General features: G+C 35.1%; 1 protein-coding gene across 8 annotated transcripts in view; it reads right to left on the minus strand.

Moving 5' to 3' along the window:
- Positions 1-26,078, minus strand: part of LOC143024084 (uncharacterized) — a 444,302-nt gene that overhangs the window by 202,631 nt on the left and 215,593 nt on the right. The gene's annotated exons all lie outside the window — the stretch shown is intronic.

Raw genomic sequence — 26,078 nt, forward strand, 5'->3', positions numbered from 1 at the left:
CGAACAAGCTATGGCAACATATTCAAAGATGATGCAAAAATCATGAGACGGGTGAAAAATGGGAAGGATGGTAGACTTCTGCAAAAAGATCTAGGCACTATTTTTCCATGGAACCAAGAATGGGAAATGAAGTTCAATAGCAAAAATTGCAAAGTATTGGAAATGGGCAATAGTGGCAAAAAACATCCTTAACCCTTTCCATATGATGATGCTTATGTAGGTGTCATGAGGCACAAGTGAATATATGTTGATGCCAGCATCGGCATCTTGATTATATTTATTATATAGTTGTAGCTGAGTGACCCTCTTATTTTGTGAGCAGGCTTGATCACTTTTTCAGTGGTTACAAACATTCTGGGTGAAAGAGAATGAGTATAACAGCTGTAACTTTATATTTTATAATGTGCATATTGTGATGCATCATCGTATGTCAGGCAGCTAATGCGTGTGCAAATATTTGACTCGTATTGAAGAGGTTAAACTATTCCTTGGAAAGTAAACCCATTAAAAAAACAAGAGAGAAAGATATGGGAGTGTTGATAAAAAACAAATTGTCACCTGATAGATGTATCAGCAGGATTGTGGGAGAGATATACAGACTACTGCAGAAGATTAGCGTTTCACTATATGGATAAAAGGATGATGAACATACTCATAGAAATCCTGATACATCCAAAATTGGAATGTGCATCAGTAGTATGGTTTTCACACAGAGAAAAGGATATAAGCAAGACCGAGAGAATACAAAGGGCAGCAATCAAACTGGTCACCGGCCTGGCAGATAAACCATACGAGGGAAGACTAAAAGTACTGGGTCTGCCAACTTTGCAAGATAAAAGAGAAAGGTGATAGGATTACAGTTATCAGGTCATTAAAGGGGATAGATTGCACTGACAGAAGAGATCTCATTAAAAGTCATGGGAGCAAGTTAAGAATGACCATATATCTAAAAGATGAGAAGAAATACAGTTTTCCATATAGATACATACATACCCTATTTTCCGGCATATAGTGCGCGACTTTTTTCCGTTGGAAGGGCCTAAAAATGTGGGGTGCGCGTTATCCGGTGGTGCGCATTATCTACGGCCTACGATAAAAATTCTGTGGCTGTGTGTGTAATTTTTTTCACAACAACGTGACAAAGTCGGGACGGCACACTTCTCAGTGACGTTCCGTGAGAACAAGAAGAACAGCCATGGTGACATGAAAGAATATGCCAGCATGGGCTATATAAATATTTGGTATAGGTAGGTATCTATCGAATCTTATTTTTCATGTTTAAATAGGCCTAAACACCATGAAACATGATCAATATTCATGATATTTGCCCATGTTAATAGCATCCTAGTTTGAATTTTTATGTTGGCTTTGTTGCTTCACTTTAGGTACAGTACAAATTCCGTTGCGGCCATTCATAAACTCATGTCAAACACCTGACTACAACACCCTCTTTCGGGAGTTATATTAACTAAACGTCACCTCGATGAGAGACTGTCCTATTTCATCACTGTCATTGTAGGTTCAAAGCTAAAACAAAACAGTCTGTAGTTTGTTTCAGTATTAAATAAAAAATGGTAAAGACAAATTATTTCCTCAAGATATAACATGAACATTTTCTGTAAAAATCCCGAAATTTTTCTGTATATTTTACTTCCAATAAATTTTTTTTAGATCATATTTCCTACAAACTATTTAAGCTTCAAAGTACTAAGGGACCAACGCACAACATGAGTCATATACCGGTACATGTAGTTCCGACTTTTTCTTAGTTGTGCGCTGATTGATGCCTAAACTGACACTTAATTTAGTGACAAATCAACAGATTTCCCAGCGGTGGCTCTAGCCAATGAAAAATATTTCTCCATGTAACCTCGTTCACAAGATACTAAGTAATTAATCGCCGTTATTTCATTGGTTTATTTTTACTAACATTAATTATCATAGTCTATGCAAATATTTGGGATCCGTAAAACAGCACTGGTACCAACATCATGAACGTTGGCCGTTTTAGCTCACCCAGAATATGCGAGATCAGGGCCGAGATTGACAGTTCTATTGCCAATCTAGCCTACACTAAACACCTTCGTGCAAGAGTTTGTTAAACTAAACGTCACTTCAGTAAAGACACTTATGAACCGAAACATAGTTGCTGCATGGCGATAAAAACTTGTACACGGTGATAAAAACTTGAACACGGTGATAAAAACTTGTAAGATGAATTATTCCCTCAGGATAGTAAATTACAATTTTTCTGTAAAAATCCAAAAATTTTCATGTACATTTTGTATTCAATAAACTTTTCATGGCTCAAATTTCCCACAAAACAATGGACCAACGCAAGCAGGAGTCGCATACATGCAGTTCATGAGCTTTAGCCACCAGTGACTTTTCCTGGCATGTGCGTTATACGTCGGTGCGCGCTATCTGTGTACTGAGATAATGAAGTGCATGGGTGCGCATTATAACCTGATGCGCATTTTAAGCCGGAAAATACGGTATTTGGAATAGCCCAGGAAGTGATATAGCCCAAACTCAAACAATACACAAGTTCAAATCTAAATATGATAATTGGAAATGAAAGATATGGATTAAGTTTGAAATGTACATGAATTTGAAGCTAGGTATGATAAAAAAAAAAAAGAAGAAGAGAGAACTGGAAACAGGACCCAATCAGTGTTGCTCCTTTCTTGTATATAACAATTAAGTAAATACACACACACACACACACAATATATATATATATATATTGTATACATATAATTGGCTAAAATAATTACTATTGCTATTATTGCCGTATGCTGCTACTAGAATTAAAATTTAGTTCAGCCTGCACAACCATTATTTATTGTATATTAATGTAACTTACAAAAACATTTTAACCACTTCAGTACGATGATGCCTATGTATTTACCTAGTTGTATTTTACGGGAAGAGAGCTATGCTTGTAGTGACCCACTTTTGTATCTTTCAGCATCCAGTCTGATCTTAAATTCTTGTATAGTTTTTGCACTCGCTGTTTCTTCATTCAGTTTGTTCCAGATATCTATCACTCTGTGTGTGAAGCTATTCTTTTTCAGATCTTTTCTGTAACTATCCTTTTTAAGTTTCTTTTCATGTCCTCTTGTTTTTCTTCTATCCCATTTTAGTAAGTCATCTCTATCAAGAACTTCCATCCCTTTCATAATTCTGTACATGGTTAGCAGGTCTCCTCTTTCTCTTCTTTATACCAAGGTTGGTAGTTTGAGTTTGTCCAATCTTTGTATGTAAATTTGGAGAGTGCTGGTTTCATCTTTGTCGTTGCTCTTTGAATTCTTTCTAATTTCTTCATGTTCTTTTTAGTACTAGGTGTCCATATTGTTGCAGCGTAATCCAATTTTGGTTTTATCAATGTAACTAATATTTTCTTTACCATTTCTTCATCCAAGTAGTCAAACACCATTTTCATTGATCTTAATAAATTGAACGTTTCTGCAACTAATTTGTTGATACGTTTGTCTGGTGTCATGTCATTGGTGATAGTTATTCCTAGGTCCCTTTCCAAATTGACTTTTTTAATTTCCTTTGTACTAAGTTTGTATTGTCCCAGTATTTTGTTTTTGTTTTCTCCAAATTCCATTATATTACATTTCTGATATTGAAATTCACTTCACTCTTCTGATTCCATTTCCAGATTTTGTCCAGGCCTTCTTGTAATGATTTGCAATCTTCCCCTGTACTTACTTTCTTTAGTAGTTTTGCATCATCTGCAAAGAAGTTCATATAACATTCCACACCTTCATCCATGTCATTTATATATATGGCAAACATTATCAGAGGAAATACAGAGCCTTGTTGGACTACAATGATCATTTCTTCACAATTTGAGTTCTTATCTCTGAGTACCACCCTCATTTTTCTCTCATTCATGAAATCTTTCATTCATTCCAATAACTTTCCTTGTACTCCACATATTGTCTCAATTTTTCTTAGTAGCTTTTTGTGTGGTACTTTGTCAAATGCTTTTTTGTAAATCTAAGAAGGTACGATCTGCCCTTCCGTCCCTTTCTTGAATTATTTCTATTTTCCTTGAGTAAAAACATATTAAGTTTGTGGCACATGATCTTCCACATCTAAATCCAAATTGTTTTAGATTTAGTATTTTGTTCTCTTCCAAGTATTTAATCCATTTACTTTTGATAACTTTTTTGCATATTTTTGCTATTGTACTTGTAAAGGAGACTAGTCTATAGTTGGTTGGATTTTCTTTGTCTCCTCCTTTGTATATTGGTACAATATTTGCATTTTTCCAGTCTTGTGGTAATTTTCCTTCTTTGGGTGAGAAATAAATTATCTTGTGTATTTTGTCTGTTAGTTCATCTATACATTCTTTCAATATCCAATTTGCAATTCCATCCAGCCTGTGTGACTTTCTGACATCAAGGTTTTTTATTTGTTCTCTTATTTCTCTCTCTGTCACTTATTTCTTTCATTGCAGGGGAGCTTTCTCTCTGTCCTTCCTACCAAATTTGTGAGCTTTCAATTTTGAATACAGATTTAAAATGTTTGATCATAATTTCAGCCATGTCTACATCATCTGTATATTCTTTATTTCCTTCATGCAGTTTCACTATTTCATGTTTGTCTTTTAGTTTGTCATTTACTTATCTGTAGAATAGTTTAGGTTGGTCCTTGCATTTTTCTATTAAGTCTTTTTCATAATTTCTTTTTTCTTTCATGCGTATTTTTACATATTTGTTTCTTATTTTGATATATGTTTGCCATTTGGTCCTATTTCTTTTTCTTTTTTTTTTTGTCTTTTTTCCATCTTTTCCAGGCTTTATCTCTTTCTATCTTGAGCTTTACTACACTTTTTGTTATACCAACACTTTATGTATTTATCTGTTCCCTCCTTCTATTTTAGGCATCATGAGGTACTAGTGGGTATATGAGGATGCCGGCATCAGCATTTTGGTTATATATATATATATCTTTTTGTAGTTGTACATGAGTTATCCCCATATCCTGTGAATTAGTTTGATCACTTTTTCTGTATTTATTATTAATGAGAGTAAAAGAAAACGAATAATACAGCAGTGACTTTACATTTTATAATGCAAGTAGTGTGATGCATCATACATATGGCAGCCAATGCTGTGCAAGAAAATTTGACTCGTACTGAAATTGTTAAGGACATTTAGACCAATAAAAGTAAATGTAAATAATCAAAATAAATGAGCACTGATTATAAGAAACACAACTGAATTATATAAGGTGTACAGTACATAAGGATGCATTCAGAAGCTATATTTACCTAGTTGTATTTACCTAGTTGTACTTTGCGGGAAGGGGAGCTATGCTTGTATTTACCTAGTTGTATTTCACGGGAAGGGGAGCTATGCTCGTGGTGTCCCGTCTTCATATCTCATTTTATCTAAACTATTTTTAAATTCATGTATTGTTTTTGCACACACCACTTTCTCATCTAACTTGTTCCAACTGTCTATTACTCTGTGAGGAAAGCTGTTCTTTTTCAGATCTCTTCTATAGCTGTCTTTCTTGATTTTCTTTCCGTGCCCTCTTGTATTTCTATCATCCCATTTTATCAGAGTCTATCAATAATTTCTATGCCTTTCATGATTCTGTAAATAGCTATCAAATCTCCTCTCTCTCTTCTTTGCTCTAGAGTCTGTAGTTCAAGTTTTGCTAGTCTCTCTTCATATGATAGTTTTGAGTGTGTTGGTGCCAATTTTGTAACTGCTCTTTGTATTCTTTCAAGTTTTTTTATACATTTTTTTGTACTTGGTGTAGTGTCCTGCCTTTGTATCTCGCAGTGTCTAGTTTGCTTTTAAACTCATGAATGGTTTTTGCGCATACTATTTCATTATCCAGTTTGTTCCAAGTGTCCAATACTCTATGTGGAAAACCGTTTTTCTTCAGTTCTCTTCTATAGCTATGTTTTTTTATTTTCTTTCCATGTCCTCTTGTGTTTCTCTTGTCCCAGATTAGAAAGAGGAATATTTCTTTATACATACATATACCAAGGCTTTTTCCCCCTTCCAAGGGAGGTAGCCAAAAAGGGAAAGGCATAAAATCATTTCCACTCATTCCATCCATTTCTTTATAAGTTCATTTATACATTCTATACAATTATTTGTATATCTTAAGCAGTATACATAGTTACCTAGTTGTATTATACGGGAAGGGAGCTATGTTCATGGTGACCCGTCTTTGTATCTCTCAGCATCAATTTTTTTCTTAAAATCTTGAAAAGTGTTTGCACACACTGTTTGTCTAATTTGTTCCAAGTATCATAGTTGAATGAGGTCCTGCTCTCTCTAATTCTCAAAAAGTCATGTAACTGTTACCCAGCAGCCTCATGAAAATGTAGCCCTACAAAGTAGGTTATCATCACAAAGGTTAATTAAAAAGAAAGAAAAATAATCATAATGAAAATTCATAATATATTTGAATGTGTATCATAATACTAACCTAGTCCTGCAAGGATTCCATAGTATTTACCTAAATGTAGTATACAGGAAAGGAGCAATTCTTGTTGGGTCCTGTCTTCTATTTTCTACTTTTTTTTTTATCATACCTAGACTCAAATTAATGTACAGTTCCAACTTAATCTATATCCTTTATTTCCAGTTATTATACTTAGATCTGAATTCGTATATCGAGTTTGGGCTATATCACTTCTTAAGCTATTCCAAATATTTATGTATCTATATGGAAAACTGTATTTCTTCACATCCTTTCGACATATGGTCCTTCTTAATTTGCTACAATAACCTCTTAATCTCTTCAATACATGTCAAATTCTCGTGGGGCAGCATCAGCTGCTGCCTGATGTACGATGATTCGATGATGCACTACAGTATTTGTGTTATAAAATATAGTTACACCTGTATTACTTCTTCTTTTTCACTCTGAATATTCATACCCACAGAAAATATGTTCAAGCCAGTACACAGAATATGGGGTCACTCAGCTATAACTATAAAATAAATATAATCAGGACACCAACACCAGCATCCTCATATACCCACTCACACCTCATGACGCCTACATATCTGGAACAAACTGAATGAGGAAACAGTGAGTGCTAAAACTATACATAACTTTAAGAACAAACTGGATGCAGAAAGATACAAAAGCAGGTCACTACGAGCATAGCTCTCTTCCCATAAAATACAACTAGGTAAATACATAGGAGGTATCATCATATGGAAGGGGTTAAAGCCCTTCCACCTTTAATCATGCTATCTATCCCCTTTAGTGACCTGAATACTGTAATCATCAGGGCTGCGGAGTCGGATGGTATAAGGTCCGACTCCGACTCCGACTCCGACTCCTTTGATTACTCTGACTCCGACTCCTTTGATTCCTCCAACTCCCGACTCCTTAACTCCTTGACCCCTATGTGGAAATCTATTCTGCAGATCCATATACCAGCCTCCCACACCTATTCAGCAAGCATTTTATAAATATTTTTCATGTATATTATTTTTTACGTGAAACATTCACTTGTATGATAAATATACTCACATATACACTCAACCAGCTTTATATATGTATATACACACAAGCACGTATATTCGTATAAACATATATATATATCAAATATATAATGATATTATTTATGTTCATGATCATATACCAGCTTATGAGCATTTTCAAATCTGTCATGGCAGAGTTGCCACTTCAAGCTAGATATTTTCTTTTTCCTTTGTGCCCCTCCCCTCCCCTCCCCCCCAAAAAAAAAACCATCTGTTATTTCATTTGTCCAATCTCATAAACCTTCTATCACAATATTAGGAAAAAATGTGACAAATCATGATGGGGAAAGGTTAATGGAGAATGGCCTACCTAGTACTTACTGCAGAATTAATTTCACCATGTTATGGAGAATGGCCTACCTAGTACTTACTGCAGAATTAATTTCACCATGTTATCATAAAAATCAGGAATCAGTTCAGGAAAGAGAGAGACAACCTTCCCCTGTGCACACTGTTCATATCTGCTGCTGTTCCTCCCCTTTTCAGTCATCATCAAATGCTGTGACATATGCTCTAATGTCATTCCTATCTGGCCTCTGAGGCTGGCCAAAGTTTATCTCAGGGCACTTCCTTTGACTTTTACATACATGAAGACGTACGTGCATAGTGCATACATAGTGGATATATACTATTGTCTACACTGTCATGTACGTGTGTACATGATGGAGTTCTAGATGTTAACATAATTTGAATTAATTAGACTGTCAACAAAAGTAAAGTAGCTAGTTTAAATTATTTAAAGATAGTAATCATCTGTCACTTGACAGTTGACAAATTATTCAGGAATTTGAATTAATAATTATATTTATTGAGTATTTATTAAAAATAGAAATACATTCCACTGGCTATAACTCCCATAGTATAGAATGAATGAAATATTAATACAAACTACATTCTGGAAACTTCTATAAATGGTACATATCCTGTAACTAGCTATAAAACTATTCTATACTGGACAGTTATTAAATTTTCTCAACACAAAACGTATCAATTTTTTTAGATTTTTTATACTTGGAATAATGAGACCTACTGCTTTCTATTTGTACAATAGCAACAAATCATTTCACAGTGCACATCTATAGACAGTATTTTACAGCTATTGTTGGCTTGCCAATTACTGTAATGGTAAAAGTTCAGACAAAGCTTTCAAGAATATAACAAAATATATGTACTGTACCTTGAATACACCCGTATTATTACGTTAATAACTAGGTTAAAAATTTAATCTATAAAAATTTCTTATAATAAAATATTTTATATGTTCCTTGAATCTACCAGTATTATTATGTTAATAACGAGGTTAAAGCTAAAATCTATACAAATTTCTTATTTGTAAACATTAAAAAAATAGGCTTTATTCATAATTATAGAACTTATAGACTACTCAATTGAAATTTGCAAATAAAAAAAATAGTAGTTTGTACTTTATATAAGTAGGGTAAACAGATATCATCTTAATGTGATGAAATGGTTGGTTAGATTAGCCTATGAGAAATATAGGTTAGAGTCCTAGACTACCCTATGAATAGAGGCAGCCTATAGTCTAGGAAAAACAAATTCGACTACAATTTATGGTAAAAAGAAAGGTAAATGTGGATTATAAGGTTAATTGGGATTACCTTTTTTTTTTCTTTTTTTAAATAAAAAGATGAAATAAAATAAATAAAAATAAAACAATAGAAATAATTAGAAAAATAAAAACAATAAAAATAAAAGAATAATTTTTTCATTAGTTTTATTTTTTTATTTTTATCTATTTATTATTTTTTTAAAGAACCCGATAAACAACATGTACCAAAAGAAATAGGTTTTATCTGTATATATATATATATATATATATATACTGTATATACACTCTTCATCAAAATTTTAAAAATAATACAAACTGCTAATGATTCGCTAGGTTAGCCTATCTCATAATCAGCATTTATCATACAACAGGTAGGACCTTACAATTGGCCTAGGCTACATCACTGGGAAAAGTAGGAAACTTTAGCAAAGTAATCTAAATTGTTCTTGCATCCAATGCTTAATGTTTATCAATTCCTACAAAAAGAAACATAGCCAAATCATGCAAACTGTATATCTTGTAGGTAATATTTTAGGTCCGGTAGTCACTCAATAGGCTACTACCAATAGTAGGGTTTTACAGGCTATTCCGTATACCAGTATATCAATATTTGTCTTTACACAATGTACAAGATTTGGCCTAAATATTTTCTTTTTACTATTATTAAGAGATTAAAAGAGGAAGGGAAGTTGATTCAAGTAGAGAAGAAAAGGTAAAAGGCAAAGATGAAAAGATGATAATGGAAGAGGAAGCGATAAGGGGAAGATGGGCAGAATATTTTAGGGAACTGTTGAATGTAGAGGAGGATAGGGAGGGAATGGTGATAGCAGTGGGAGGCGCAAAGAAAATGACAGTGATGGGTGAGGAAAATGAGGGAAAAATAAGAAAAGATGAGGTGGAAGTAGCGATTAAAATGATGAGAGCAGGTAAGGCACCTGGGTTAGATGGGTGTCATGCGGAGTGTCTGAAGAAGGGAGGTAAAGTAATAGTAGACTGATTAGTGAGGTTGTTTAATGTGTGTCTAAGGGAGGGTAGAGTACCAGAGGACTGGAGGAGTGCATGTATAGTTCCGCTTTTCAAAGGAAAAGGGAACAAGTGTGAATGTAGTAGTTTCAGAGGGATCAGTTTGTTGAGTGTAGTTGGGAAGGCGTATGGGAGGGTTATAACTGAGAGAATTAGGAGAGGACCAGAGGAAGTAATTGGTGAGGATCAGTGTGGGTTTAGGAGAGGTAGGGGCTGTGTGGATCAGATTTTTGTGATAAGACAGATTTGTGAGAAAGCTTTAGGAAAGGGTAAGGATGTCTTTTGGGCCTTTATGGATTTGTAAAAGGCTTATGATAGGGTAGACAGGTATTGGGGGAAAGCTGTTAAGAGCAGTCAAGAGTTTTTATGAGAGTAGTAGAGCCTGTGTTAGAATCAGAAATGGAGAGAGTGAATGGTTTGAGGTAAAGGAGGGACTACGTCAGGGATGTGTCATGTCGCTATGGCTGTTCAATGTGTATATGGATGGGGTGGTACGGGAGGTAAATGCAAGAGAAATGGGCAGGGGACTGGAGTTGGTTGCGGAAAATGGAGAAAAGTGTGAGGTAAGTCAGTTGTTGTTTGCTGATGACACTGCACTTGTGGCAGGGTCAGAGGAGGCATTGGGAGAGTTAGTGACTGAGTTTGGGAGAGAGTGTGATAGGAGAAAGTTGAAGGTGAATGTGGGTAAAAGTAAAATGATGAGGTGTACAAGAGGAGAGGATGGTGGAGAGTTGGAAGTAAGTCTTAAAGGGGAGAGGCTGGAGGAAGTGGATAGTTTTAGGTACTTGGGGTCATATGTGGCTGCAAAGGGAGGAGTAGAGGTAGAGGTAAGCTGTAGATTGAGAGAAGCAAACAAATGCCTTGGGGGATTTAAAAAAGTAATGAGAAATAGACATTTGGAAAATTAATGCAAAGAGGAGATTGTATGAAGGGGTGATTGTGCTGACAGTGCTGTGTGGGGCAGAGACATGGAATTTGAGAGAGGCAGAGAGGAAGAGTTTAAATGTGTTTGAGATGAAATGTCTGAGAAGTATGGTGAGGGTTACAAGGCTTGATAGAGTGAGAAACGAGGAAGTGAGAAGGAGAGCTGGGGTGGAAAAAGAGTTGGCTGAGAGGGCTGATGAAAGACTATTAGGATGGTTTGGACACATGGAAAGAATGGATGGAGGAAGACTGGTGAAAGGGGTATGGAAGGCAGAGATGGAGGGAGTGAATTTGAGAGGACGACCGAGGATGAGATGGATGGATGGGGTGACAGGGGCGTTGAGCAAGAGGGGAATATCTGTGGAGCAGGGAAGGGAGGTGGCAGAAGATAAGGATGAGTGGAGAAGGGCTGTGTATAGATGATACTGTGATAAAAAGAAAGGGAAGGAATGGGAGGATGGGGGGGTTTGGGGAGTGGGAAAGTGTGAATGATACTGTGACGCAGCCTGAAGGGACTTCTCCCAGTTCTCCGTTTTCTATGTGAGGGGACGGAGAGAGGGGGGTCGCCAATTAAGTGAAGCGGCCTTGCTGTGGATGTGCTGTGTCCTGCATTGCTTCTGACCCAGGGTGGTGGGTGGGATGCAGGGATGACCCGTCGTCCACGAGGAGCTAAGATGTGAAGGTGGAAGGGATGATGGATGGGAGTGGGTTTATGCCTTTTGACTTGGCTACCTCCCTGATAAGGGGGAAAAAGCCTTTTGTATATAGATAGATAGAATTATGGTTATGGGTTAAAGCATAAATATCTGGTACACTTAGGCAATTGCAATTGTCTTTATAGCATAATCAGTTTTGAATTAGATTAAAATGGTTCGTGATTTTCTTTACTCTGATTTCTATTTTTCATTGCTTCACTTGTAGGCCTATTGTATTCACTAGTAACCATGATCAGTAGCCTGTTTCTATTTCGTATATTTCAAACCACTAAATTTCTTTGATAAATGTATGATTTTCATAATCTGAAGTAGCTTTATCATAATCTAGCATATTTCTATTAAAGGAAAATGTGATAAAACTACCGAAAATGAAGGAAAAGAAAATTCACTGGGAGACACTGCTTCAGGCAGAATCTGCAGCTATTTGTTTACATTAGTTAGTACTAGCAGCACACAATGCCGTCACATGGTGGCAGCACGAATTGATGTTTATTTATGTTGAAGTAAAAGCATTGCAGTATAGTACAAAATATTATATATATATATATACACACATATATATATATATATACACATATATATATACATATATATATATACAGTATATATATAGTTTCACTCTCCTTACAGGAAACAACTATAAATACATGACCACAAACACTTTTACCCAAACTGACAACGATAGCTTGTCAGTATTGTGCATTTTTTTTTTTTTTTTTTTTTTATTATTGATGGATTGTTTTTTGTTTCCATCTGGAGAGACCGCTTAGTGTACATATACACTGCACACACTCACTATTGCCTCCAAAAATAAAAGCAAAACCATACAGAAACTGCTAAATTGTACAACTGGTAAAACCAAATAGGGAAGCCATGTTAAAAAAATAATTCTATTGGACTTAAGGAGTCGGAGTCGGATAAAAAATTCCGACTCCGACTCCTAGTACTCTTAGAAATCCGACTCCGACTCCTAGTACTCTTAGAAATCCGACTCCGACTCCAGCTAAAACCTCCGACTCCCTCCAGCTCCAACTCCGACTCCGCAGCCCTGGTAATCATACTAATAAGTTCTTCCTGTGCACATGTTTAATTGTACATTTAGTTAGTTTTTGTGTATTACCATTCCTTACACTATAATTTTGATCATGAAACAGTTGAAGACAGTTATCTTCTAAAAGTAGATATGAGAGGACAAAAACATGGGAATCTACGCAAATACCAAAATATAACGCAAGTTCCGTGATACCCTAGTTATGAGAATGAAAGTCAAAAACCAATCACACATGAAATTTTTAAATCCACTGTATATCTTTACTTGGTTGTAGTATCCAGAAATGGAGCCCTGCTCATGGGGTCTAGTCTCTTTAACCTCATTTATCTAGCTTTGCATTAAATTTGTTGATGAGGTTGGCCTAGATTATATTTCCATTCAACTTGTTCCATAACTCAACACATCTATATGGAAAGTTAAATTTCCTACATTTAATAAGTTTGTTTTTCATTGTTTTACTATGGCCTGTTACTGATCTTTTATCTATACCAGCAAATCCTCTTTGTTCACTTATCACCCTTCTTTGATCTAAATATAGTATCATTATCATATTGCCTCTCTCTTCACCCTTAATGTGGGAAGTCTCATTTTTCTCAATCCTCCCTTATAGGTCTTCTTGTTTAGACTTTGCATCATCTTGGATGCTACCCTTGTTATTCTATTTTTCTTTTCATATATCTTTAGGTATGGTGACCACATCCCTGCTGCATATTCTAGTCTGAGACAAATCAGGGATTCAGTAATTTTCTTCATCATGTCCTCTTCCATATAATGAAATTCCACTCTTACATTCTGGTATTTTCTACATATGACTTTCTGTTGACTGCTCATCTCTGATTAAAATCCCCCTAAATACTTTTCCTCTTTTGCCTTTACTATTAATTAATTTACATTTTATATCTTCTTTTTGTTCTACTTCCATGATTTTACATTTCTTTGTATTGAAATTCATTATCCACTCTTTGCTCTATTCATAAACCTTACCTAGGTCTTCCCGTAGCAAGGGAAGCAAGTAAATGTCTTGGAGGAATGAAAAGTGTCAGGAGAAATAGATATCTAGCAGTGAATGCAAAGAGAAGATTGTGTGAAGGGGTGATTGTGCCTACCACACTACATAAGGCAGACTTTGAAATTAAGGGAGGCAGAAAAGAGAAGTTTATGCTTGCTTGAGATGAAGTGTTTAAGAAGTATGGTGAGGGTCATAAGAATGGATAGTGAGAAATGAACAGGTGAGGTAGATAGCAGAATCGAAGAGTGAACTGGCAAATAAGTTGATCAAAGAGTACTGGGATGGTTTTGGTGTATAGAAAGGTGTGATGACTTGAAAAAAAAAAAGTGGAAGGGAGAGGTGGATAGTGTGACATTGAGATAAGACTGAGAATGGGATGGATGGATAGATTGAAGGGAGCCCTGAGTAAAAAGGGAATGTTTGTTGAGCAGGGAAGCAAGAGAGCAAGAGATAGGTGAGTGTGTAACGCTGGTGTTTTTAATACTCTCATTTAATTTTGAAATCTTTAAGTTACTCTCTTTATGTACTTTATCTAATATATTATGAAACTATGGTAATGTGAACACATAATTTAGGCATAAAGAATTAATCTCCAATTTATCTAATACATTATGAAATTATGGTAGTGTGAACATATAATTTAGGCACATAGAATTAATCACCTAGTCTCTTCAGATAAAGTGAATGGGTTACCTACACCAGTATCTGCCAGTCATAACACAAAGAACATTAAATCATATACATAAAACCCATGCATTGTATCACGATAGTCCTAAGTATGGGTGACTCTAGGCCTCAATCCCTTTTCTCTATCTATAAGTTTTGACCCAGCTGGCAGTGAGTATTTTTGGCCACACTGCACTTGTTCCTATCTCTATCACTTTAAATGTTATGAAATGTTTGTAAGGGGGTTGGACTTCTGGGTTTAGTTTTCTATCCTGTCAATCATAACACCCAAGATGTACTCCCCATATTATCACAGTATATAGTAATACTATGATAACAATCCCTAAAACTACTCTAACTATAGTATTCCACATATATGTTGTATACAGTATACACAGAGAAAGAGGAAAAAAAAAAAAAAAAAAAAAATGACCACTGATCTGTCAAATGTAACACCCAAGATGTAATGCCTTCCTCACACCAAGCTTAGAGCTCTGTACCTTGACCAATATCTGATTTCTTACTCTGGCAGTGACTTAATATTCCTAACCCTTTTAGCATTTATATACCTAAGCTGATTTAATTTAGTTGGGGCACTTGTAGTGAGATATATCCTTCCACTGTTATGGAAACTTCTTACTCCTGAATGCAGAATTTTTGTAAAAAGCTTCAGTTGTGGGCCCATCTTCTTGATTCCAGATGAGTGTCCCACCCCTGCTGGGCACAGTTTTTAAGTGAAAACACGAAGTATGTGATAGGGGTGGAGAGGAGGGTCTGGTCCTTGTTGCTAAGGGTGCAAGTCACATAGACAGCTAGGAAGGAAGGGGGGGTTACACCTCAATATTTATGTCAAGTTGAGATTAAGAATTAATCTCCACTTTATCTAATACACTATGAAACTATAATAGCGTCAAGACATAATATAGACACATAGATACAAAGACGGGTCACCACGAGCATAGCTCCCTTCCCATATAATACAACTAGGTAACTAGGTAAATACCAGTCTCTTCAGATAAGGCAAGTGGGTTACCTATGCCAGTGTCTGCTGGCCATAACAAAAAAAAAAAAAAATCACATACACATAAATGAAGAACCCTCAAAATTGGACTTAATACTTACGACAGAACCTGAGATAATTGAAAAAAAAATATTATAAAACTCCGATAGGAAAAAGTGACCACGTACTAATTGAAATGGAATTGAAAGAACAAATGGACCAAAGCAAAAATGATAAACATAGAATAGGAAGACCTATGTATAACAAAACAAACTTTGAGAAACTTAAAACATTCTTTTGCAATGCAAACTGGGAAAAAATCCAAAACGAAGATACAGGGATAGAAGAAAAATGGAATATATTAAAAGAAATTTATAATGAAGGAGTGAACAAATATGTACCACAACAAAAAATGGAAAAGGCATACATAAAGAGCTGGTACAACAAAAGATGTAGTAAAGCTAAGAAAAAAAGAGACAAAGCTTGGAAAAAGTGGAAAAGAGATAAGAAACAAAGCAAATGGCAAACGTACATCAAACTAAGAAACGAATATGTAAAAATACGCAGAGATGAAAAGAGGAATTATGAAAAAAAGGATAATAGACAAATATAAGGAAGAACCCTAACTATTTTACAAATATGTAAACGGAAAACTGAAAAACAAACAAGAAATAGAAAAACTGCACCAAGATAAAAAGGAATATACAGAAGAACTGGAAATGGCTGAAATTATGAACAACCACTTCAGATCAGTATTCACAATAGAAAACTCGCCTAACAGTGTAGATAGAGAGAATTATCCCCAGCAATGAAAGAAATAAACGTAACACAAAAAGAAATCAGTGATCAAATTAAAACCCTTGATGTCAGAAAATCACATGGCCCAGACGGGATTGCAAACTGGATACTGAAGGAATGTATGGAAGAATTAACTGACAAAATGTATAATATAATTAAATCCTCACTTAAAGAAGGAAAAGTACGATTGGACTGGAAAAAGGCAAACATTGTACCAATTTATAAGGGAGGTGATAAAGAAGATCCATCCAACTACAGACCGGTCTCACTAACAAGCACAATAGCAAAAATTTGTGAAAGAGTTGTCAAAAACAGATGGGTTAAATACCTGGAAGAAAAATCTATACTGAACCCAAATCAATTTGGATTCAGACAAGGGAGATCATGTACAACAAATCTGATCTGCTTTACTCAAGATTAGTAGACATAATACAAGAAAGAGATGGATGGGCGGACTGTGCTTTTCTGGACCTGCAAAAGGCATTCGATAAGGTACCTCTTAAGAAATTAATAAGATAGACTGGAAAAAGTACAACGGCGAGCCACAAAACTGATTCCAAATATCAAAAATAAATCATACGAAAATCGACTTAAGCACATGAATCTGTTTTCCCTAAAAAAGCGTAGACTCAGAGGTGACTTGATACAGGTCTTTAAGATTTTAAAGGGAATTGACAACATCAAAAGTGACCAAATTTTCACATTGAATGAGAATCAGACAAGAAACAATGGTCTCAAACTGTCCGGAAATAGATTCAATTTGGAAGTAGGTAGAAACAACTTTGCCAACCGTGTAGTTAATGAATGGAATAAACTTCCTGCACAGGTAGTGCAATGTAGTTCAGTTTGAAGCTTTAAGAATCATTTAGATAAATACCTAAGTAAGATGCTGTAATTATTATAATTTATGTTATATTATTTGCTTTTGTTTTGTTATAATTTGTCTGTCTGATTTTCATTTATTATTAGTTATATGTCAATTTATTATCATTTACTATTTACCTGTTTGTTTGTTATTCAACTATACCAATGCATTTATTTATGTATTTTAATTGTTATTTACATTGTTATAGTTTTAATTTATTATTAATATGATTTTTTTTTTTTTTTTTTTTTTTTTTTTTTTTTTTTTTTTTTTTTTTTTTTTTTTTTTTTTTTTTTTTTTTTTTTTTTTTTTTTGCATCCGACCTAGATATGGATCAAAAGGTCTCCTGTCGGCATGCTTTGCCTTTGTAATCCTTTGTAGAATCAAAGGGTGAAATCAGAGGAAAATTATTGGAATGGATGGAAGACTTCCTGATTGGGAGGAAAATGAGAGTTGTAATTAGAGAAAAATTCTCCAACTGGGAAGAAGTAGAAAGCGGTGCCCCGCAAGGATCGGTACTGGTCCCGATCATGTTCGCCGTATACATTAATGACATGAATGAAGGCGTGGAGTGCTATATGAATTTTTTTTGCAGATGATGCAAAATTACTTAAAAAGGTAAAAACGGAAGAGGACTGCAACTCATTGCAACAAGATCTGGACATGATATGGAATTGGACTCAAAAGTGGGAAGTGAAATTTAATATAAAGAAATGCAGTATAATGGAATTTGGAAAGAGTAAAAACAGAATATCAAAAGAATACAGAATTGGAGAAGAAAAAATAAAAAAAGCAAACTCTGAAAAAGATCTTGGAGTGATGATTGGAAAGGACATAAAACCTGATAAGCATATAAATAAAATATTTGGAGAAACCTACAACTTATTGAGGTCAATCAAAGTGGCATTTACTTATATGGATGAAGAAATGATAAAGAAAATACTAACTACACTAATAAGACCAAAACTTGAGTACGCAGCATCACTTTGGACACCCAGCACCAAAAAGAATATTAAGAAACTAGAAAGATTACAATGAGCGACAACCAAACTAGCACCGACTCTCACTGAACTGACATATGAGCAAAGACTATCCAAACTGAACCTACCAACACTGGAACAAAGAAGAGAAAAAGGAGATTTGCTGACTATCTACAGAATAATGAAAGGAATGGAAGTTTTAGACAGGAACGACCTGTTAGTGTGGGACAACGGTAAAACGAGAGGACACGGAAAAAACTGAAAAAAGATAGCTATAGAAAAAACTTGAAAAGGAACAGTTTCCCACACAGAGCGATTAATACATGGAACAAATTAGACAACAAAACAATATGTGCAAACACTATACAAGATTTTAAGACAAAACTTGATGCGGAGAGATACAAAGACGGGTCACCACGAGCATAGCTCCCCTCCCGTATATTACAACTAGGTAAATAACCCACGCATTGTGTCACAATAGTCCTAAGTACGGATGAGCAATACTCCTGAGTACGGATGGGTGACTCTAGGCCTCAATCCCTTTTTCCTATCTCAGTTTTGACCCAGCTGGCAGTGAGCATTGTTGGCCACACTGCACTTGTTCCTATCTCAATCACTTTAAATGTCCTGAAATATTTATGTGGGGGTTGGATGTATGGGTTCAGTGAGAAAGACCATAATTGCCAGACCAAGATGATAAATGGCTGGTACAAAGGTAATGACAATAACCGTAACAAGGAGAAAATTAACATCTACTACAATTCCACGTTTACAACAGCTTAAAAAGCAGAACGCATAATGAAACAAATTATCAAGAAAAACATCAAACCAGTCAACCCATACCATACAACACATAATGGAAGACTGCATTATACACAATCATGCACGCAAACAACACAACATATACTCTATAAAGGATTTGTGGGAAAACCCAGTTTTGGCTGTGGCATTCCTTGGGGAGACGGGACAGCTCGGACAGACAGTCTAGGGAACGACAACAACAACAACAACCCAGAGAAAATTCTTAACTTAGTGATTTATTATAAGATCAAAAGAAAAACAAGACACCTCCTACTTAAGTATAGCCCACACCAAGAGAGAAAGGAACTTCAGAAGTCACATGTCATTTATAAGTTCAAATGTACCCAAGGGAACTGTGAAGCCCTCCCCTCCACCTATAGTGGCACAGCCCTAACAAGAAACATGCTAGAAGAAAATGCAGAGATTTTGGATATATGTGCAGACAATAAATGCCTCCCAATCTTAGGGGCATTATATATCAAAGAGTTGAGACCAAATTCAAACATACAAGCAGCGGACCTTAAGGCACTCCCAGCCATTTGAATAACCACCACAAACCAAAGTATAAGACAAAACATCATAAGCCCAAATATGGGACAAAACACTACAATACAGTTACAGAAGAGATTTGAAAAAGAATAGCTTCCCACACAGAGTGATTGATGTCTGAAACAAACTAAACGGGGAAACAGTGAGTGCCAAAACCATACAAGATTTTAAGAACAAACTGGATGCAGAGAGATACATATATATATATATATATATATATATATATATATATATATATATACATATATATATATATACACACAACACACACAAGGCAAGAAAATTGGGGAAGTAAAAATAAGAAAACTTAAAAGGTGAAACAAAAATGAAATATCATACAAATGAATACAAAGGAAAGTTAATCCATTCAAGATAAGAATATGAGTATGTAGCAGTAGTATGGTAATAATTGTTACCTTCAGCTTCACTGACAAGAAATAGTCATACAGGCCTGCAAAATCTCAATAATCTCCCATAGATTTCTCGGAGAGAAGAAAATCTGTACTGTTGCCTGTGCTATATTACTATAGGATTGTTCCTATTTTACTAGCTGAAAGCTGTGGAACAGCAGTCACCGATTATCCACTCTCCTTGTGTAAAAAGGTAGAGGAAGTCCAGCTAAAAATAACAGAAATCTTGGGCCCAGTCCAGAGAATAAGTACCAGCCCCTTTGAACTGCACCTTCAACTAGAGGTGAAAAAGTTTATGGGCTTTGAAAATGGGCAGCAGGGAGACAATTCTCTCTGCCATCCATCTTGCATGATCACCATTAGCAGGTACCCATGTGGTAGTCTTCACACAAAGTGAAACCTATAAGATCAAGTGAATACAAAGATTAGCAATAAAAAAATTCCCAACCTTGTAGATAAATTATAATGGGAGAGGCTGGAACCCCTGAACCTGATATCATTAATGGGGAGAAGAGAAAGAAGTGACAGTTATGGTATTCAGGTCATTGAAGAGAAAAGACAAAACTGACAGAGACCTCTTGTTTCAGGCCTGGAAGCATTGTGAAAAAGACCACATCTGAAGGATACCAAGAAACAGTTTTCCACATAGATGAATCACCCCCTGGCATAATCTAATACTGTACATGGTAGCCATGCTAAATTGGGGGAAAAAATAAAATAAAATAAAATGTACTGTTCAAAACAAGAATGTACAATCAAAAGCAGTTAAACCTATACAAGGGTAAGGTTATCCTGAGTATTCACGTTGTTCATGGACCAGAAATTTATGGGATGCAGTAAGACATCCTGTAAAATGTATGTAATTGGGAGTTGCTGATAAGTCTATCAAAAGAAACACCACATGAAGACAAATCCTTTATTACAATATTTCGCTTGTTAGAGTTTTATCAAGTACATAATCATGGTACACAAATTGTAAATAAATTAAAAAATCTTATCACTGGAGCCTAGGAAAGGTTAAGGAGGATAGGACACGTCCTGAAAACTCAGATCTAAGGACACCAGTATAATGTCTGCCATAATGTCACCACCAATACTTGTGGGAAAAATTCCTAAATGAAGAAATAGGGATGGAAGAGAAATGAAATATACTAGAGGAAATTTACAATGAGGGAGTAAATAAATACAACAAAAAATGGAAAGAACATATATAAAAAGTTGGTACAACAAAAGGTGTAGTGAGGCTAAGGATAAAAAGAGACAAAGCTTGGAAGAAATGGAAAAGAGACAAGAAAACAAGCAAATGGCAAATGTACATCAAACTAAGAAATGAGTATATAAAAATACGCAGAGATGAAAAGAGAAACTATGGAAAAAAAAAAAAGAAAAAAAAAATGCAAGGAAGAACCCAAACTATTTTACAGGTATGTAAATGGCAAACTGAAGAACAAGAAATAGAAAAGTTGCACTAAGGTATACATGAACATAAAGAAGAACTGGAAATGGCTGAAATTATGAACAACCATTTCGAATCAGTATTCACAATAGAAAACTCACCTGTGAGGAAATAGAGAGAGATCCCCCTCAATGAAAGAAATAATTGTAACACAAAAGGAAAGCAGCAACCAAATCAAAACCCTTGACGTCAGAAAAGCACATGGTCCAGATGGAATTGCAAATTGGATACTGAAAGAATGCATGAAAGAATTAACAGACAAAATATACAATATAATTAAATTCTCACTTCAAGAAGGAAAAGTGCCACAGGACTGGAAGAAGGAAACATTGTACCAATTTATAAGGGAGGAAACAAGGAAGACCCATCAAATTACAGACTGGTCTCCCTGACAAGCACAGTAGCAAAAATTTGTGAAAAGGTCGTCAAAAATTGATGGGTTAAACATTTGGAAGAAAAAACTATACTGAGTCCAAATCAATTTGGATTCAGACAAGGAAGATCATGTACAACAAACCTGATCTGCTTCTACTCAAGATTAATAGACATAATACATGAGAGAGATGGTTGGGCAGACTGTGCCTTTCTGGACCTACAAAAGGCATTTGATAAGGTACCACACAATAAACTAATAAGATAGAATCAATAGGTGGCATCAGAGAAAAATTATTGGAATGGATGAAAGACTTCCTGACTGGGAGGAAAATGAGAGTAGTAATTAGAGACAAATTCTCAAATAGGGAAGAAATGAAAAGTGGTGTCCCACAGAGATCAGTACTGGCCCCGATCATGTTTGCTATATACATAAATGACATGGACGAAAGAGTAGAGTGTTATATGAATTTCTTTGCAGACGATGCAGAAATATTAAAGTAAAAATGGAGGAGGATTGCAACTCATTACAACAAGACTTGGACAAGATCTGGAAATGGACTCAAAAATGGGGAGTGAAATTCAATATCAAGAAATGTAGTATAATGGAATTTGGAAAAAGTAAAAACAGAATATCGAGAGATTATAAAATTGGTGAAGAAGAGGTAAAAAAAGTAAACTCAGAAAAAGACCTTGGAGTGATGATCAGCAAAGACATGACACCGGATAAGCATATTAATAAAATAGTCGGAGAAACCTATAATTTATTGAGGTCAATAAAAGTGGCATTTGCCTATTTGGATGAGGAAATTATAAAAAAAATCTAACTACACTAATAAGACCAAAACTCGAGTACGCAGCAACACTATGGACACCCAGTACCAAAAAGAATATAAAGAAGTTAGAAAGAATACAAAGAGCAACAACAAAACTGGTACCAACTCTTTCCAAAATGACATATGAACAAAGACTGTCCAAATTAGAATTACCAACTCTGGAACAAAGAAGGGAAAGAGGAGACTTACTATCTATAGAATTATGAAGGGAATGGAAATCTTAGATAAGAATGACTTATTGAAATGGGACAATGGAAAAACAAGAGGACACGAAAAGAAACTAAAAAAAGATAATTACAGAAGAGATCTGAAAAAAAAGCTTCCCACACAGAGTGATAGATACTTGGAACAAATTGGACAAAGAAACAGTGTGTGCAAACACTATTCAAGATTTTATGAAAAAAATTGATGCTGAGAGATACAGACGGGTCACCACAAGCATAGCTCCCTTCTCGTATAATACAATTAGGTAAATATACAAGATCAGTAGCAAACATCTGATGAACTGGAAAAAGGCAGATCTACTAGTACATGATCCTAATAAAATATGAAGAAAATTCTTGGAAGTAGCCATCACCCAAGAACCCAACCACGACTGAACAAAAGAGAGGCAATGTTTAATTTTTCACCCCACCTGATTACTTTGCTTCCAATTATTGAAAACTTAGATCCAAGGACACCAGTATAACAATATTAATATTAATTTTTTTGGCATTGAATCAATATACATGAAGTGCAGATAATGAAAAGAACACAGTTCAAAATAACAATTACAAATGATGTCTGCCATAATATTATCACCAACACCTGTGTTCACGCAAGACTAGTACCAAACACCTGATGGACTGGAAAAAGGCAGATCTACTGGTACATCAACCTAATGAAATATGAAGAAAATTTTTGGAAGCTGTCATCATCCAAGAATCCAACAAGACGGAACAAAAGAGAGGCAATGTTTAATATTTCACCTTACCACCTGATTACTTCCAATTACAAAATCTTAAACTATCCCTAGTTGCCTTCCACAACTTTATCCTCTCATGATTTTGCTCATCACCTTATTTCTTCCCTTCTTTCATATTTTTGTTCACATGAACAATTGCTCCCTATCCTCCTTTACCTATCGTAGGCTCCAATGACCTTCCCCTGCTTTTCCCAGATCTTCCAATAAATTTTCAGACTTGTGTACCACAGTTATGTACTTTATAAAGCTCTGACAAGCAAAATATCATACTAATAAGGGCTCCATCCTTACACGGTGTTTCTCTTGATATCCTGTCAAATTCCACTAGATATAAATTCAAGTAAAGATTTAAGTAAGTACATACCACCCCACACCCTGTGGGAAATTTTTGTTTGCTTTATAGAAATGGATGAATAACAAGTCCTTAAAATTATGGGAGCTCATGAATGTAACAAATCTAAACATATCCTGAAATCATTTTTAGCTGTAACCAATACTGCTTTACCACATACATTCCCCAAACATAATACCTCATCATAAACACACATAACCATATATCTATCAAACCAATCTATGTATACACATGCAATATATTCATGTTTATTACACATGATGTATATACATGGTGGTGTGGAGCTCATTCCAAGTGGCAATCAGCTACAGCCAACACATTTACTTTATGTACTCATACAGACATGGAAAATGGAAGTCACTAGTATCCAACAACCATTCTTGACAAAACCAATTCTACAATTGTTAATAAATCAATGCCTACATGCCACAGCACATTCTAAAACTTTTAACACACACACACACATGCAATCTAAATAAACATACCATATATGAAAGATGTGAAAAAATTTACTTTCAATAGATGAATAAACTCCTTGAATAGCCTAGGAATTGATATCACACAAACTAGTCACACACAAATTTAAAATGAGGTATGATAATTGGAGAATGGTGATATGTGAGTAATTTCAACTTTCCATACAGATGTCTACTCCTGGAATCATACATGAATTTAGAAATTAGTTACAACACACACACACAAGTATACATGAATCAGAAACTAGGTATGATATTGGAGATTAAGACAAAAGACCCCATGAGTGTTGCTCCTTTCCTGTATACTACAATTAAATAACTACAATTTGGTAAATACACATGCTTTGAAATAAAGTATAATGATTCAAGAGTAAGAGACAGGACCCCAGAGGCATTGCTCCTTTCCTGTATACTAGTTAGGTAGACATACACACACACACACAATTAGCTAAATACAATTACTTTTCATATATGCATGCTTCTACATACCAGATGTATATATACAAACGTACTTATGCAGATGAATGGGCAGTTTATACTCATCTTTAATTAGAGGTTTTCAGTAATATTTGCTTTGATATTACACTTTTAATATAAAGTGCATACTCCAATCATAATGTGGTGGTTAATAGTATTTGTACTCAATCAATAAACCCATAAATTGACTTAATATTTGTAAAATGCAAACTTTGTTGAGCTGAACTTATTTTTATCAGCAAAAATGAAAGGCAGTCTACATTTCATGTGTATTAACTATTTCCATGATCCCACCTTCAATGATTAAAACATGCTCAATGTTTTTATTCATTTCAGAGGTGGGGTGCATTTTGACTTGGCCACCCTGGGTCACACGAAGAATTGTCACCCCAGAATGCCCACACAAAGAATCGTCACCCCATAAGATCCCACCAGAAGAATTGTCACCCCAGTATGCCGAATATCAACAGTGGAGTAATGATTAGGTTAGGTTAGGTTTAGGCTAGGCTAGGCTACGTTAGGTTAGGCTGGGTTAGATTAGGTTAAGCTAGGCTAGGTCAGGTTAGACTAGGTTAGGTTGAATGGGGTTTATGCTTATTGTCATCAACTTATACAATCGAAGAATCATAAACCCAGGATGACCCACATGAAGAATTGTCACCCTAGGATAGCCCACATGAAGAATTGTCACCCTGTCGAAGTCTGGGGTGATGATTCATGTGATCTGCCACCCCCTAACAAAGGGAAGAACCTTCAATACATATATATATCTATCTTGCACTCCTTTTTATCTATTTTGGCTTACATTTTTATATTGTAGTATTGAAAATGCAACCATGATTAAAAGAAGTAAAATAATGACTATTGATTTTATCAGTTTCATTTGCTACTAATCACTTTATTATAATTCATTGTAGTTTGACAAATCTCCAACTACTTCTTGTTTGGACATTACCAATACATTCTACAGCACTCTTTTATAACTGGGAATTCATCTCCACTCAGAGAAAAATAATTATAATTTTAAACTTTTACAATCCCTTCTTTCTGCTTTTCTTAAATCTTTCCTTCACCATTTTATAACCACCTCTTTGGCATGATATTGTCATTGAAGACAGAAATGCTGATCATTGACAATGAAATACAAGTACAAATGCTTGAGCAGAATTAATTTGTAAATATGTGAAATAACTAAGATATGTAGATTTCTAAGTGGATAGTAATTATCTCTATCCTTGTTATTAA

This window comes from Oratosquilla oratoria, chromosome 3 (assembly GCF_046742065.1).
Source record: "Oratosquilla oratoria isolate Oo_2021 chromosome 3, ASM4674206v1, whole genome shotgun sequence".
In the NCBI taxonomy this organism is placed as follows: domain Eukaryota; kingdom Metazoa; phylum Arthropoda; class Malacostraca; order Stomatopoda; family Squillidae; genus Oratosquilla; species Oratosquilla oratoria.